Source organism: Trachypithecus francoisi, unplaced genomic scaffold (assembly GCF_009764315.1).
Source record: "Trachypithecus francoisi isolate TF-2019V2 unplaced genomic scaffold, Tfra_2.0 Lachesis_group4, whole genome shotgun sequence".
In the NCBI taxonomy this organism is placed as follows: Eukaryota; Metazoa; Chordata; class Mammalia; order Primates; family Cercopithecidae; genus Trachypithecus; species Trachypithecus francoisi.
Window position 1 is genome coordinate 28,773,563 of NW_022681469.1, and position 15,938 is coordinate 28,789,500.

Consider the following 15,938-nt stretch of genomic DNA (forward strand, 5'->3'; position numbering starts at 1 on the left):
ATACACCAAAAAGTTAACTCAGTGATTTGGCTATCCAAATTACCAAAAATTCTGTGTAGTGAACAGCAATTTTAATTTTCTTTTTTTATTATTAAAAAAAATAGAGATGGGGTCTCACTATGTTGCTCAGGCTGGGTTCAAACTCCTGGCCTCAAACGATTCTTCTGCCTTGGCCTCCCTAAGTGTTGGGATTACAGGCATGAGCCACCACACTTGGCCAATTTTCTTCGTTTTGTTTACAATTTAAGTAGAAAGAAAGTAAAGATCAAATCTCCTACTGAAGTGATAAGGGAAACCACAGATTCCCAGCATATTTTCTTATACATTGATTCCATCCTGGTTTGGCTTTCTAGCCTGGCTTTCCTTTTGATCTATGAGTTTGTGATTTGGGTTCACCCTAGCACTCCGTTTTCCCACTCATCCATCATCTTTTGGGTTCCCCAAAGCCAACCACCCTGGTGGCTCTCTGCTGCCCCCTCCTGCCCCCAGCAGACAACCACTGTGTCAGTCCCCTGGTTCCGAGTTACACCAGGTTCCCGCCTTGTACCAAAGACAATCTTGAGTCTAAAATTCCATCATGAAAATTCTTTTTTATATTAAGTCAGTTGGGAAGAACAAATAGATTCCGCAAATAATTTGCTGTCTGCAACACCAAACACAAAATCCCTCCACGTATATTAACTATTTGTCCTGCTCAAGAGGAGGTAAACAGGGCCATTCATGGCCATGTTGTGAAGGTGTGTCTTTTCACCCTTCATCAGTGTGCTACTCATGATGACCTCAGTCCAGGATCTATGAATGGATTCTTCATTTATGGAGTTCCTACTGTGTGACAGGCACTGTTAAGTCATAGAGCTCCAAAGATGAGTAAGAGACTGTATCTGCCTGGAGCTCAATGTCTAGACCACAGCTGTCCAGTGGAAGGTTCTGTATCTACAATGCCCAACGTTGCAGCCACCAGTCACTTGTGGCTATGGAGCACCTGAAATGTGCAAGTGTGACTGGTCACACTAGTGATGTTTTAAATTAATTTTAACTTACGTTTAAAAATTGAAGCAGAGCTTTCCCTTTAAATACATACATACCTTATTGCTTTGGTAGAACACATTTTAACTGTTGAAAATTTAGCACCCAAATTGAAATATGTTGTAAGTATAATACACACCAGATTTAAAAGATTTAGTGTAGAAATTAGAATGTAAAATATCTCATTAATAATTTTATATCCATTACATGTTCACATGATGATATTTTGGATATATTGGGTTAATAAAATATCGCATTAAAATTAATTGCACATGCTCCTTTTTAAAATGTAGTTACTAGAAAATTTAAAATTACATATGTAGCTTGCAATAAATTTCTATTGGATAGCACTGGTCTAGAGGGGAAACAATGATATCTGAACAGTCTACTTGTATCATAATAGGTTCCCAGAAATGCACAGGAAAGCCTAATGCATAAAAATGAAACAATAGGGCCGGGCACAGGGGCTCACTCCTGTAATCCCAGCATTTTGGGAGGTCAAGGCTGGTGGATCACTTTAGGTCAGGAGTTCAAGACCAGCATGGCCAACATGGCGAAACCCCATCCCTACTAAAAATACAAAAATTAGCCACGTGGTGGTGCATACCTGTAATCCCAACTACTCAGGAGGCTGAGGCAAGAGAATCACTTGAACCCGGAAGGCGGAGGTTGCGGTGAGCCAAGATCAAGCCAGCACACTCCAGCCTGGGCTACAGAGCGGGAGTTCATCTCAAAAAAAAAAAAAAAATTAAATTAAACAATAGACTACCTGATATAACAGGGTAAGGTAGTTGCTTCTCAAGAGCTAGACAAAAATCATAAAATTCCCAATTTCAACCAGCATCAAATGATAACTTTTTATCCCAGCTGTAAAAGGATTCATGCGGCACATTAACAATTAAGATATTATAGACATTACTAAGAAAGTTAAAATATTCCTAGAGATAATTAACAGTTTGATCTATATAAAGGCATACTGTTGTTATTGGTTATTTTTCTTTTTGAGACGGAATCTTGCTCTGTTGCCAGGCTGGAGTGCAGTGGCACAATCTCGGCTCACTGCAACCTCCGCCTCCCTGGTTCAAGCGATTCTCCTGCCTCAGCCTCCCGAGTAGCTGGGACTACAGGAGCCCACCACCACCCTCAGCTAATTTTTTGTATTTTTAGTAGAGATGGGGTTTCACCATGTTGGCCAGGCTGTTCTTGAACTCCTGACCCTGTGATCCACCCGCCTCGGCCTCCCAGAGTGTTGGGATTACAGGTGTGAGCCACCGTGCCCAGCCGTGAGTTAATATTTAATAAACTCCCCTTTATATATATATGGATCCTATTAGTTCTGTCCTTCTGGAGAACCCCGACTAACACAAGCTCAATTCATTGCAACACTTGTTCTATTCTATAGAATGAAGTGTTGCCTGATCCTAGACTTGCAAATAAAGCCAGCTGAGATCTTTAACCTCAATTTGTTGTAATTATGTCTTTTGACACACACTTCTCAGTTATATAGGAGGTTCAGGGATGTATACTTACGGTTGCTAAGAATTCTGGTATACAAATCTTTTAATTAGTTTCAAATGTGCAGAGACCTGGGGCTCAGGGAGTAGAGAAAATAAGACTAAACTCTTAAATCATATTGAAAAAATACTTCTGTATGATAATGCTTTTATATGTATTGGGAATAGGAGGGAGGTAGGAGTTTTGGGCTGAGGAAGGAAAACTAACTGTAAATGCAACTGGGAAGATGTGGAAGAAGGTGGCCTCTGTGAAGGAAGTCTCCAGACCTTGACAAAAAGGAGACGATTACCTTCTTCAGGTGAGGAGCAGCCTTCCAGGCTACCTAAAACCCCCGGCTACCAAACAAAACACTAACTCAGTTCACTGAGCCATCTCATATTAGATCTCCTGACCTGCTTTGCTTTTATCTGAAGTTCCTTTAAAGACAGAAAACGCTTTTTTCTTTTTCTTTTCTTTCTTTCTTTTTTTTTTTCTTTTTTTTTTGAGACAGAGTCTTGCTCTGTCACCCAGGCTGGAGTGCAGTGCCCCGAACTTGGCTCACTGCAGCCTCCTGGGTTCAAGTGACTCTTGTGCCTCGGCCTCCCAAGTAACTGGGCTTACAGGCATGCACCACGACACCTGGCTAATTTTTGTATTTTTAGTTGAGATGAGGTTTCACCATATTGGCCAGGCTGGTCTCAAACTTCTGACCTCAAGTGATCTTCCTGCCTTGGCCTCTCAAAGTGCTGGGATTACAGACATGAGCCACTGCACCCAGCCATAAAACCTTTTGTTACACAATTAAAGACAAGGTGTAGGCCGGGCATGGTGGCTCAAGCCTGTAATCCCAGCACTTTGGGAGGCCAAGGCGGGTGGATCACGAGGTCAGGAGATCGAGACCATCCTGGCTAACATGGTGAAACCCCGTCTCTACTAAAAAATACAAAAAAACTAGCCGGGCGAGGTGGCTGGCGCCTGTAGTCCCAGCTACTCGGGAGACTGAGGCAGGAGAATGGCGTAAACCCGGGAGGCAGAGCTTGCAGTGAGCTGAGATCCAGCCACTGCACTCCCGCCCGGGCCACAGAGCAAGACTCCGTCTCAAAAAAAAAAAAAAAAAAAAGACAAGGTGTAGAATGCATATTCAGAATTGGATTAATATTTTTATTGTGAATGAGGACAAATAATCAATTATTAGCATGATTCACGTGGCTGGCAGCAGCTCCTTCCCTTCTTTGATGAGGAGAGATTGGAAGGGATAGAGAAAGATGGTATCAAGGTAAAGGGAGCCTCTTCTAGACTGACCACCTACACACACTTGGTTCTCTGCCTGAAAACAGATGCCAAATCTTCAAACACATTCTTAAAACCCTCTTCAATTTTAAGACCAACCTAAAGGGCTGGTCTTTCTAACCGACCTCTGTGACATTTTCTGTGGCTTTCTCAGGAAAGTTGGGTTCTTGGTTCAGACCCCTGTTGTAGCATTGATCTCCTTTTATGCAATTGACTGACAGCAGTCTCTCCTCTCATCTGTTTGGTGTTCAAATAAATAGAGTTTTTGGACATTATGCACTGACACCACTAAACCCCCGGAATTTTGACTTTTGTACTTGAGCTCATGAATGAACATTTCAAATGACTGCATTGTGTAGTTCCAACAGCACCAGTATCTCTGTGCATTGGTATTTGAACATGATTTGAATGTATATACATGGAAAAAGAATGTGTTAATGTTAGTTATAAGAAGAGTAAGTCATAAACATAGTTCAATCGGAACAAACTTGGAAATCATTAGACATGCTGGAAGGGGTGCATTTTAACAATGATCACATATTTGGGCTTAGGCCTGTTGATTCTGTTTGTGAAAAAAAAAAAATTAAAGAACACATATAAAATGTCAAAAAATATATTCCTGAAGAGTATATCTGAAAGGTGACATGAACTAATTCTTCATATAAAAATTAATTCCAGATGGAACAAAATTGAGAGATAAAACAAGGAAACCATACAGTACTAGAAAAAAAAGCACTTGTAAAAATTTTCTTAATCTCACTCAAAAGTAGGAAAGACTTTTTCAAGCATAATATAAATAAAATCCAGAAGCCTTGAAGGAAAAGACTGATATTTGGACTTCATAAAAATATTTAAATTTCTGTAGCACGAGAAAAAAAAAAAAAACTCAGTAAACGAAGTAAAAAGTTGAAAAAAATGTTGGAACACAAGCCCTAATTTTCCTCATATATAAAGAGCTTTAAAAATAAGACGAAGTGCCTGTACTCCTGGCTACCTGGGAGACTTAGGCAGAAGGATCATTTGAGCCTAGGACATAGAGGCTGCAGTGAGCTAAGATTGTGCCACTGCACTGCAGCCTGGATGACAGAGTGACACCCCATCTCAATCTATCAACCAATCAATCAATAAGATAAGATAAAGCCAAATCACTTAGTAGAAAAATGATCAGAATATATGAATAGAAAGTTCATGGATGAGGAATTCCAAATAACTAATAAATATATGAAAAATGGTCAACTTTACAAATAAATATAAAATAATGAAATATTTTTCTTATTTTAGATTGGCATAGATCCAATTTTTGATGATATCAGTATCAGGAAGATGTGTGAAGCAGGTCCTCTCAAAAGCATTGTTGGTAGGAAAGAAAATGGTTACAATTTCTTTGTAGGGCAGTCTAGGAATACTAAAAATGTTCACACACTCTGTGACCCAGCAATTCCACTATTCAGAATTTGTCCAACAGGCCGGCGTGGTGGCTCATGCCTGTAATCCCAGCACTTTGGGAAGCTGAGGTGGGCAGATCACTTGAGGTCAGGAGCTTGAGACCAGTCTGGCCAATGTAATGAATTCTCATCTCTAACAACAACAAAAACACAAAAATTAGCCAGGTGTGGTGGTGGGCACCTGTAATCTCAGTTACTTAGGAAGCCGAGGCAGGAGAATTGCTTGAATCAAAGAGAAAGTTGCAGTAAGCCAAGATCACATCACTGCACTCCAGCCTGTGCTGACAGAGTGAGACTCCGTCTCAAAAAAAAAAAAAAAAAAAAAGAATTCATCCAACAGAAATATCCTTTTAGTAGCACACACAAAAAATTAGATACACAGCTAAAGACATTCACTATAGCATTGTCTGTGCTTAGGTTTCCAGGTTCTCAGAGTTTGTTTTTCAAAAATGACATTTGTGTTATGTTGTTTTCTGATTAGAAGCACCCATGTGCATTGTAAGAAATTCAAATAAAATGGTTATGCTAAAGTAGAAAGAAAATGCCATCCTCAAAGATAATTACTACTAACAGCTCAATGCATATTATTTCCAGACCATTTTTGTACATAAATACATGCAGTAATCTGAATTTAAGCTTTCCAAATCATATAACCACATTCAGATAAATATTTTGAGATATGATTTATCCTCATCCAAATGCTTGCTATGTGCTATTCAAAACTTATGAACTGAATACATTGGAAAAACTAATATCCTTCACTATCTGAATTCACTTCTCAAACTTTATCTCTTGGTGTCTCAATTTAGAAATAAATATATTTGAGATCCAAGGACAACTGGATAAACATTTTTTCTTCTACAAATTTAAACTGTAACATGCACTATTCAACAGCTTGCCTTTTTTTCCTTACAAATATATTTTATACATCATTCCATGTTAGTTCAGAAAGATCTGTCTCAGCTGGGCATGGTGGTTCACGCCTGTAATTCCAGCACTTTTTTGGGAGGCCAATGCAGGAGGATTGCTTGAGTCCAGGAGTTTGACACTAGCCTGGGTAACATGGCAATACCCCATCTCTACAAAAAAAAAAAAAAATTAGCTGAGTGTGATGATGTACACCTGTATTCCCAGGTATTTGGGAGGCTGAGGCAGGAGGATCACTTGAGCCCAGGAGTTGGAGGCTGCAGTGAGTTATGATCAATATCACTGCACTCCAGCCTGGATAACAGAGTGAAGCCCTGTCTCTAAAAACAAATAAAAGTAAAAAAGATCTATCGCATTTCTTTTTAATGGCTGCATAGTACCATTGTACAGCTATAACATAATTTAACTGGTTTCTTATTGATGAGCATTTATTGGTAGCCTAAGTATATGTATTGACATGGAAAATGCCCAAATATTTTTAAGTTAAAAAGTAAATTGGACCATATGTATAGTCTATTTTAAAAGGATGAGCTGGTTAATATATACACAGAAAAAAAAAATTCTGGTGAAATATACTTCCAACTACTGTTTATTTATTTATTTAGAGATGAAATCTCACTCTGTTGCCCAGGCTGAAGTGCAGTAGCATGATCTGGGCTCACTGCAGCCTCCACCTCCTGTGTTCAAGGAATTCTGTCTCAGTCTCCTGAGTAGCTGGGACTACAGGCACATGCCACCACACCAGGCTAATTTTTGTATTTTTAGTAGAGACAGGGTTTCACCGTATTGGTCAGGCTAGTCTTGAACTCCTGACCTCAGGCGATCCACTCACCTAGGTCTCCCAAAGTGCTGGGATTACAGGTGTGAGCCACCATGCCCAGCCCCAGCTGCTAACTATCATCAGAGGTACAGATTGAGACAGGAGAGGGGGACAATAATCATTTTTGGGGGAGTTATATTTTTCAGTGATGTTTGAATGATTTTACTATGAAAGTATTATCCTAGAAGCAGAAAAAAATAAGAGCCCACAAAGGTATTGTCAAGGAACAATATTTCACCAAATAGAGTTTTAAAAATCTGATCAGCTTTTGTTAGTGATTTATGAATTGGGCAGCGTCTCATCTATGAAATAGAAAGGTGCTTTGGTGAGCTGAGCGGAGAGGGTTGGTTATATAGGCAGAAAAAGGCTGAAAAGAGCAAAAACAAGGAGCAAAAAGTACATTGATCATTTCAAAGTTACTTTCCTTATAGGGTTAAAGCAGAGGGGATTTTCATATCATGCCAATTCAGGTTGACTGGCCCCTTTCAATTAAATGCTGTGAATCTCTTGTTCTTTGGAAAACTAGTTGGTTTCTAAATTTAGTTTGATTATGTGGCATCTAGCATGAGTGACTCCATTCTGGTTTGATCTGATCTGTTGGGGCCTGGGGCAGGAGCTCAGTCCAAAACAATGACCTCCCACAAATTTTATTTAACGGCATATACATGAATATTCTTTGTAATATACTTTGAAATAGTGAAAAATTGGGTGCAATAAATAAGGGATTGGTTAAATCAGTATACTCACATTGTGTGGAATACAGTTGAGCTCTCCCCAAAATACAATATAATCCCACACAGAGAAAAATAACCAACATGGTGAAACCCCATCTTTACTAAAAATACAAAAAAAAATATAGGCACGCACCTGTAATCCCAGCTACTCAGGAGGCTGAGGCAGGAGAATCGCTTGAACCCAGGAGGTGGAGGTTGCAGTGAGCCAAGATCATGCCATTGCACTCCAGCCTGGGCAACAGAGCAAGACTCCATCTCGAGAAAAAAAAATTAAATATTAACTCACATGATCACAAGGTCCCACAATAGGCTGTCTGCAAGCTGAGGAGCAAGGAGAGCCAGTCCCAGTCCCAAAACTGAAGAACTTGGAATCCAATGTTCGAGGGAAGGAAGCATCCAGCACAGGAGAAAGATGTAGGCTGGGAGGCTAGGCCAGTCTCATCTTTTTGCATTTTTCTGCCTGCTTTATATTCTAACCACACTGGCAGCTGATTAGATGGTGCCCACCCAGATTAAGGGTGGATCTGCCTTTCCCAGCCCATTGACTCAAATGTTAATCTCCTTCGGCAACACCATAGCAGACACACCCAGGATCAATACTTCGTATCCTTCAATCCAATCAAGTTGACAGTATCAACCATCACAGAGCTGAAGAAAGCAAAGACAAAGAACAAAGAGTATATTCGTTACTTTTACACAGAACAATAGAAAAGTAACCGATCAGTCAATGTCAGGTTACTTCAGGTTACTTTTTTTTGTGTAAGGTTTAGAGGGAGAGCTGCATTATCCAGCCTATTGAAGATTTTTAACTGGCCTGTTTGGGAAATTGGTTGTTATCTCTTTCTCTTGATTTCTCTGAAGGTCAGATAACAACTTAGTGTAGGTTGGGTGACCTGGAACTTTAGCATGAATGATTCCATTTTGGTCTTAGGTCTGGTCTGTTGGGGTCACTGCAGAAACGCAGTCCAAAGCAATGTCTTTCCGTAACTGGTATTTAACATGTGTTATGTGTTGTGTTCTTTAGCCAGTGGTGTGCTAGAGCCACCTCCCACCAGCTCCCCAAAACCAATGTGCTTGTTGCAGTGGGTAGGGACTATTTGGGGCCAGTGGCACAGGCGGTAAAGGAATTTACCTCGACAGTTGTAGGTAAAGAAAGGCAGATTTATTGGAGGTCTGAAAACATGCTGCAAGGTTGCAATGGGCAGCACAGCAGAGAAGGGGCTGTCTGCAAAGAGGCAGGGGCTAAAGGGACGTTTTATAAGATCATGCTGGAGGGGGCTACATGTGGAACAAGGTCATGCTGATGGGACTATGAACAGAAGATATAGCTGTGTCCACGGAGGTCATTGTGCCTGGGTTTTTTTTGTGATTAGTTGTCTCTCAGAAGAATTGTTCACTGTTCTTCTCTACCTGGGACCCTCCCCCACCTGGGGCCCCCTCCTCACTGTGGCTCACTTATCAGGACTCCACAGTTGTCTCTGCCCAACTCCACCTTCATGCTGCCACTTTGGTAGCTTGAGATAAGTGATAGTGGGAGTATTTATATCATGGAAATCAGCAAGTGCTGTAAAATCAGGGCTGTTAACAATCAGAGCCAATTGTTAAACATTTACCAGCACACCACTGCCTTAAGGATTTTTTTGGTTTCCAGTAATGCAATCCCACTTGAACCAGCATAAGTGAAAAGGGGGAATTTATTATAAAAATCTGCTAGTGAAGTGTCGTGGTGCCTATGAGTGAGTAAACAGATGGGCCTTAGAAATGACCTAGAATCAGGGATTTGAAAAACATCAGAACTTTCCATCTCATCTCTCTGCCCCTCTCTGCTTCATTTATTTTTATTTTTATTTTTAAGAGGCAGGGTCTGGCCAGGCATAGTGGCTCACACTTGTAATGCCAGCACTTTTGGGCAGATCCCTTGAGACCAGCAGTTCAAGACCAGCCTAGGCAACATGGTAAAACTCCATCTCTACAAAAAACACAAAAAGTAGGCCAGATACAGTGGCTCATGCCTGTAATCCCAACACTTTGGGAGTCCAAGGCGAACAGATCACTTGAGGCCAGGAGTTCAAGACCAGCCTGGCCAACACGGTGAAACCCCATCTCTACTAAAAATACAAAAATTAGCTGGGCATGTTGGCGGGCACCTGTACTCCCAGCTAATTGGGTGGCTGAGAAACAAGAATCACTTGTACCTGGGAGGCAAAGGTTGCAGTGAGCTGAGTTCATGCCACAGCACTCCAGCCTGGGTGACAGAGTGAAACTCTACCTCAAAATAAAAACAAAAACAAAAATTAGCCGGGTATAGTGGCATGTGCCTGTAGTCCCAGCTACTCAGGAGGCTGAGGTGAGAGGACTGCTTCAGCACAGGAGGTGGAGGTTGCAGTGAGCTAAGATTACACCACTGCACTCCAGCCTGGGCAACAAAGCGAGATTCCATCTGGGGAAAAAAAAAAAAAAAGAGGTAGAGTCTCGAACTCCTGGCTTCAATCAGTCCCCCCAACATGGCCTTTCAAATTGCTGGGATTACAGCATGAGCCACCATGCCCAGATCTGTTTCTTTTTTTCTTTCAGTAATAATCTGCTTTTTCTGTTTCCCAGTCTACATGGAGAGAAATGCAGAGCCTGAAAACCTGTTCTGGTTGCAGTTACCCAGAGACTGATCTCTTGTCGGGTCCCAATTCCAACTTCTCAGGAAGCATCTCAGCTTGGAAGAGTCCTACTGCACTCTATGCCTGGTCGAGGTGAAGGTGAGGTGAGAGAGAGCAGTGTCATATTGTGTCGACATTCATGAGAATTGGGGGAAAAGTGGCTCCTGGAAAGGAAAAGGGAGGAGACAGGCAACACAAAAAAGTCCAAAACATTTACCAAAACCTTCCCTCAGCTGTTAATAGCTCTCAGCATCGATATGGGTTGGATCAGTGTCCCCATCCAAATCTCGTTTCGAATTGTAATCCCCACTGTTGGAGAAGTGGTCTGATGGAAGGTGATTGTGATAGGGACAAGGGGCAGGGAAATTCTGGGCAGAAGAGGGCAGGTCCCCAGTGAGGGCCCCACCCTTAAGCCAAAGAGCCTGAAATCGCAGCCCAAAGTGAGAACTTACATTCCTGTTTTCCTGCTTGAACGTTGTATTTTCCAAAACTACCCATGGCCTGCCCTACCCCAAATCCTGTGCCCATAAAAATCCCTGACTCAGCCGGCAGAGAGGAGAAGCAGCTGTACCTCAGAGACTATGGTTGGACATTGGAGAGAAGCAGCTTGACTTCAGAGGGATGGTCTGCCAGTGTAACTTCAGAGAAGAATCCAGCCAGAGATGGCTGCCCCATCCGTTATGCAGCTCCCCTTCCCACTGAGAGTCACTTTCATCCTCAGTAAAAGTCCCCACGTTTACCATCCTTCAATTTGTTTGTGTGACCTCATTTCTCCTAGATGCTGGACAAGAATTCAGGAGCCAAGAGTGAAGATAGAAAAGGCTGTCACACTGACCCTTTGCTCTCACTAGCGGAAGGCAGCCGCCTCCTGCAAAAAGACAGAGGGCCCACTGAGCTGTTAACACTTCCACCATCTGTGGATGGCAGAGCTCAAAGAGCACTGTAACACACCCTCTGGGGCTTTAGGGCTCGCAAGCACCCCCACAGATGCTGCCATGGTTCCAGCAAGGAGTTGGCTCCTGCTGGCCCCCCAAAGCACTTGCCCCAGCTCCTGAACCCATTCACCTGCACAACCCCTCCAGCAAGGGGTGGAACACAATGGGTCTGAGTGGAGTTCACTCCGGCTGCTGCTGGAGTGGCCAGCTGACTCCAGTGCTCCAGCGCCAGCTGACTGCAGTGCTCCAGTGCCAGCTGACTCCAGTGGTCTGGCTTCAGCTGACTCCAGTGCTCGTATCCTCCAGTTCCTGTCTCATTCATCCGCGCAGTCCCTCCCACGAGGAGTTGAGAGCTGTGGGCTGAGTAAATGGGACACCCCCTTCATAAGTCCTGCAAAGGGATCAGGGAAATATCCTACTTCAATTGGATCATGGGGGTGTATTTCCTCCTTGCTGTTCTCAGGAGAGTGAGTTTTCACAAGATCAGGTTGTTTAAAAGTGTGTAGCATCTCCCACTTCACTCTCTTCCTCCTGCTCCAGCCATGTAAGATATTCCTGCTTCCTCTTTGCCTTCCACCATGATTGAAAGTTTCCTGAGACCTCCTCAGCCATGCTTCCTGTACAGCCCGCAGAACCGTGAGCCAATTAAACCTCTTTTCTTTATAAATTACCCAGTCTCAGGTATTTCTTTATAGCAGTGTGAGAACAGACTAATACGATCATCATCACCACACACACAAAGTCATGGGCCCCGCCATCAAAGAAGCACACATACTTTTTTCTTTAACAACTTAGGCATCATAGAGCACCTTCCAGGCAAAAGAAGCTGCTCTAGAAATTACAGAACATGAGAAGATGACTAAGACCGTGTATCAACTGCAAGTCACAGAAAAACCAACTTATAATGCTTAAACAATAGGGATTATTTTGCCTAGCCACAAATCTAAAAGTAGGATGCTTCCAGAATTTGTTAATTCAGCAGCTCAGGACCTAGTCTTTTCCATATTTCCACACTGTCGTACTCAGGCGAATGCCCTCACAGACACGAGCTGGCTGTCACACAGTTCCAGTCATCACGTGCAGACTTGCTGGCATCCACCAAAAGAAAAGGGTCTGTTTCTTTTCTCCACATGTCTTTTTAAAGAAAGACTGAACAAACTTTTTTCTCAGAATGCTCCCCCCAGCAAACTTCCCTTCCCAGAATCAGATTACATGCCCACCCTTCAGCCACTCATGGACCAGGAGAATGGCACCACTAGGCTTGGCTTAGACCAATCAGAACTTAACTGTAAATCACGTAAAAGAGCAAGAGCAATGGAACAAAATGGAAGAAAGGAAAACAACGGAGGCTACTTCAGACCCTTTCTGTATCTGAAGGGGTACAATCAGAGAAAAGAGACAAAAAGACACTAGCCCTAAGTGGCGTTTCTCCAAGCCCTTTCGTCTCTTCCTCAATCCTCTGACCTGCCAGTCAGTCTCAGTAACCCTGGCTGTAGACCCTTCCACGAGGACCTGGTTTTCATCTCTTCACTTCCCCTTTTGTGATTTACACTAATTAGTAGCAGAGTTGGCTCCCAGTCTGGTGTTCTCACTGCTAAATCAAGATTTTGAACACATGAAACTCCATGGTGACAGAGGGCCCTAATAAACAAAGACAGTTAGAGACAACAGGCCCCTGCAATAAGGTGGCTTGAGGAACAGCTTGTGAAAGAGGCTGTGCTCAGAGGATAAAAGAACTTGAAAACAGTATTGCTCAGGATCATAAAATTTTTATTTAAAAAAAAGGGTTTCATGCATTATCCTTTTGTGCACTGAGTGGAAATTTGCAATAAGAAATACCGAGAAAGGACAAGTATAATTTCTTTATAATGCATCTTTCTCTTAATAACTTCCCTGGGCCTCTCCAATAACTGCCAGTCTACATACAAAAAAGGTCAGCTTTCTATTTTCATCTGAGGTTTTGTTAAATTTAGACCGTAAGTGCAACTCTTCCTTACACCAAAAAGTGCCTATTATTTAAGATTCAGTTGGTATGTAATAGATACTTGAAAAAAAAAAAAAGCATTTTCTTCATTTTGTCTTCCTCTAATGGTATAGGAATGTATGGGCCTGATTTATATTTCCCTCACCCTCCCACCCACCTCTTTGACCACATGTTCCTGACAGATAGACAATATCCAGGTGGCCTGGTACTTGGAAACTTGTCAGATGTTATTCAAAGCAATAAAAAACACATCATGCAAGTCTTCGGCATATTGTTACAGGGAAACCCTGTTTAGAATCCACTAATTGGGAATTTGTGATAATTTGAGGAAGGGCTGGCTGAAGTTAACCTTTGTACTATCTATGGAAAAAAAAAAGTCCACTGAAGTTCTGAATAGTAGTGTAAACAAGATTGGAAGGGGAATAATTATCTGCTTAAAAGAACCAGTTGTTTTGAAAAGCTGTAGAAGTATTTTTTTACATACATGCAGGGTAATTATGATTTAAACAAAGGCTGGCCTGTTTCTTAGGCTTCTTTGAAATGTCAGTTACAAATAACTCTTGTCTATTCACCAAGCCAAAACGCACCCCTATGTACCAGGCAACAGTTGGTTAGCTTGCTTCCACTTTCTGTATTTGAAAATAATAAACCTGAAGTTCTTTTAAAGTAGTATAATTTAATTCAAGCTTTTCACTAATCTAGACAGTTGGTCCATCCTATAGTGTGGTTAAGGATTTACTAATTCCTAGCATACAATTGGGAAAGCATGGAGTGATATTGTCTTCACTAATTTAGTGGTATCGCTGGATGACACGGGAAAATCCACAAAGAAAACTACTCTAGAGTGGTGACTTTTGATTTTATCTTTTTTTTTCTATTTTTAAATATTTTTATAGAGACAGAGATCTTACTATGTTGCCCAGGCTGGTCTCTAATTCCTGGGCTCAAGTGATCCTCCTGCCTCAGCTTCCTAAAATGCCGGGATTACAGGTGTGAGCCACTGTGCTCAGTCCTTTTCTCTTATCACACATAATAAGAAATACATTTTACATTGCAATTCATTACATACACACACTTAATACTTACCCTTGTTATGTGTGATACACTGTTACTTTCTGTTTATTTATTTATTTTTTAGACAGAGTCTCGCTCTGTCGCCCCGGCTGGAGTGCAGTGGCATGATCTCAGCTCACTGCAGCCTCTGCCTCCCAGGTTTAAACGATTCTCCTGCTTCAGTCTCCCAAGCAACTGGGATTACAGGCATGTACCATCATGCCCGGCTAATTTTTATATTTTTAATAGAGACAGGTTTTTGCCATGTTGGCCAGGTTGATCTCGAACTCCTGGCCTCAAGTAATCCGCCCACCTTGGCCTCCCAAAGTGTTGGGATTATAGGTGTAAGCCACCGCACCCAACCAACTTTTTGTTTATTATTTAATAAATGCAAATCACGACCCACTAAATTGATTTCACAATCTGCTAATGGGTTGTCATTTTCAAAATACTACTTCTAGAGTGTGCTGGAAGATAGTACGCCTTCAGGAGATAAAGGAGTGGCACTGGGGATTAGTCATAGTTGCTATCTGGTTTTCTTGATGGTGTTCAGCTTGCTGTAGAGCCCACACCAGACTCTGCACAAAAGCAACATCCAGCCATGACTAGTGTCTATAGTCCCAGCTTCATAACCATCTCATCTCACCAGATCTGCACACGACCATGGTTTTGCTCCTCATTCTATGGTTCACCATGTCCTGGGATGATGGAGCAAGGCAGCCCACTCACATGAGAGTTCTCACTCCCCACGCGGTCTGAAACCAGATCCCCTCCTCCTTCTCCTCCATTCAAACCCTTGGCCGTTGACCTCACTGTTTTAGTTCCTACTGTCCCTTGTTTCTCAACAGTCAGTGCAAAATTCATTTCTATCCTCACCAATGCTTCCAGCTAAGTCTCCATTTCCCCCTTTTTGTCTTAAGCTGGCCAGGCTTAATCCCTGCAGAGGAGGCAAGCTGATGTCATAAGGTGGAAACCACCTTTGCAAAGATTATGATGATGAGAAAAATCCAGCATGGCTAACTCCATCTTGCCTCTAGCCTCATGAGCTGGTTGGCCTTGCTCACTCCTAGGTGTAGGAATTTATTTTATAGTTTAACTTTGAAGCAAGGATGATAATAGTTTCTCCCTAAAACTAACTCTCTCCTTGCTCAGGGACTGAAATCTTCTTTGTAAAACTAATGAAAGGCCATGAAAATTAGGATTATTGTAACTGTCCAATGGGTTCACCTTACCTGCTGCCTAGACAGAGCCAATTTATCAAGACAGGGGAATTGCAATAGAGAAAGAGTAATTCACACGGAGCTGGCTTGCGGGAGACCGACGTATTATCATTACTCAAATCAGTATCCCTGAGCGTTCGGAGATCAGAGGTTTTTGTTGGTGGTGGTGGTGGTTGTTTGTTTGTTTTGTTTTGTTTTTTGAGACAGAGTTTTGCTCTGTTGCCCAGGCTGGAGTGCAATGGTGTGATCTCAGCTCACTGCAACTTCCGCCTCCCAGGTTCAAGCAATTCTCCTGCCTCAGCCTCTTGAGTAGCTGGAATTATGAGCATGTGCCACCATGCTCATGCTCAGCTAATTTT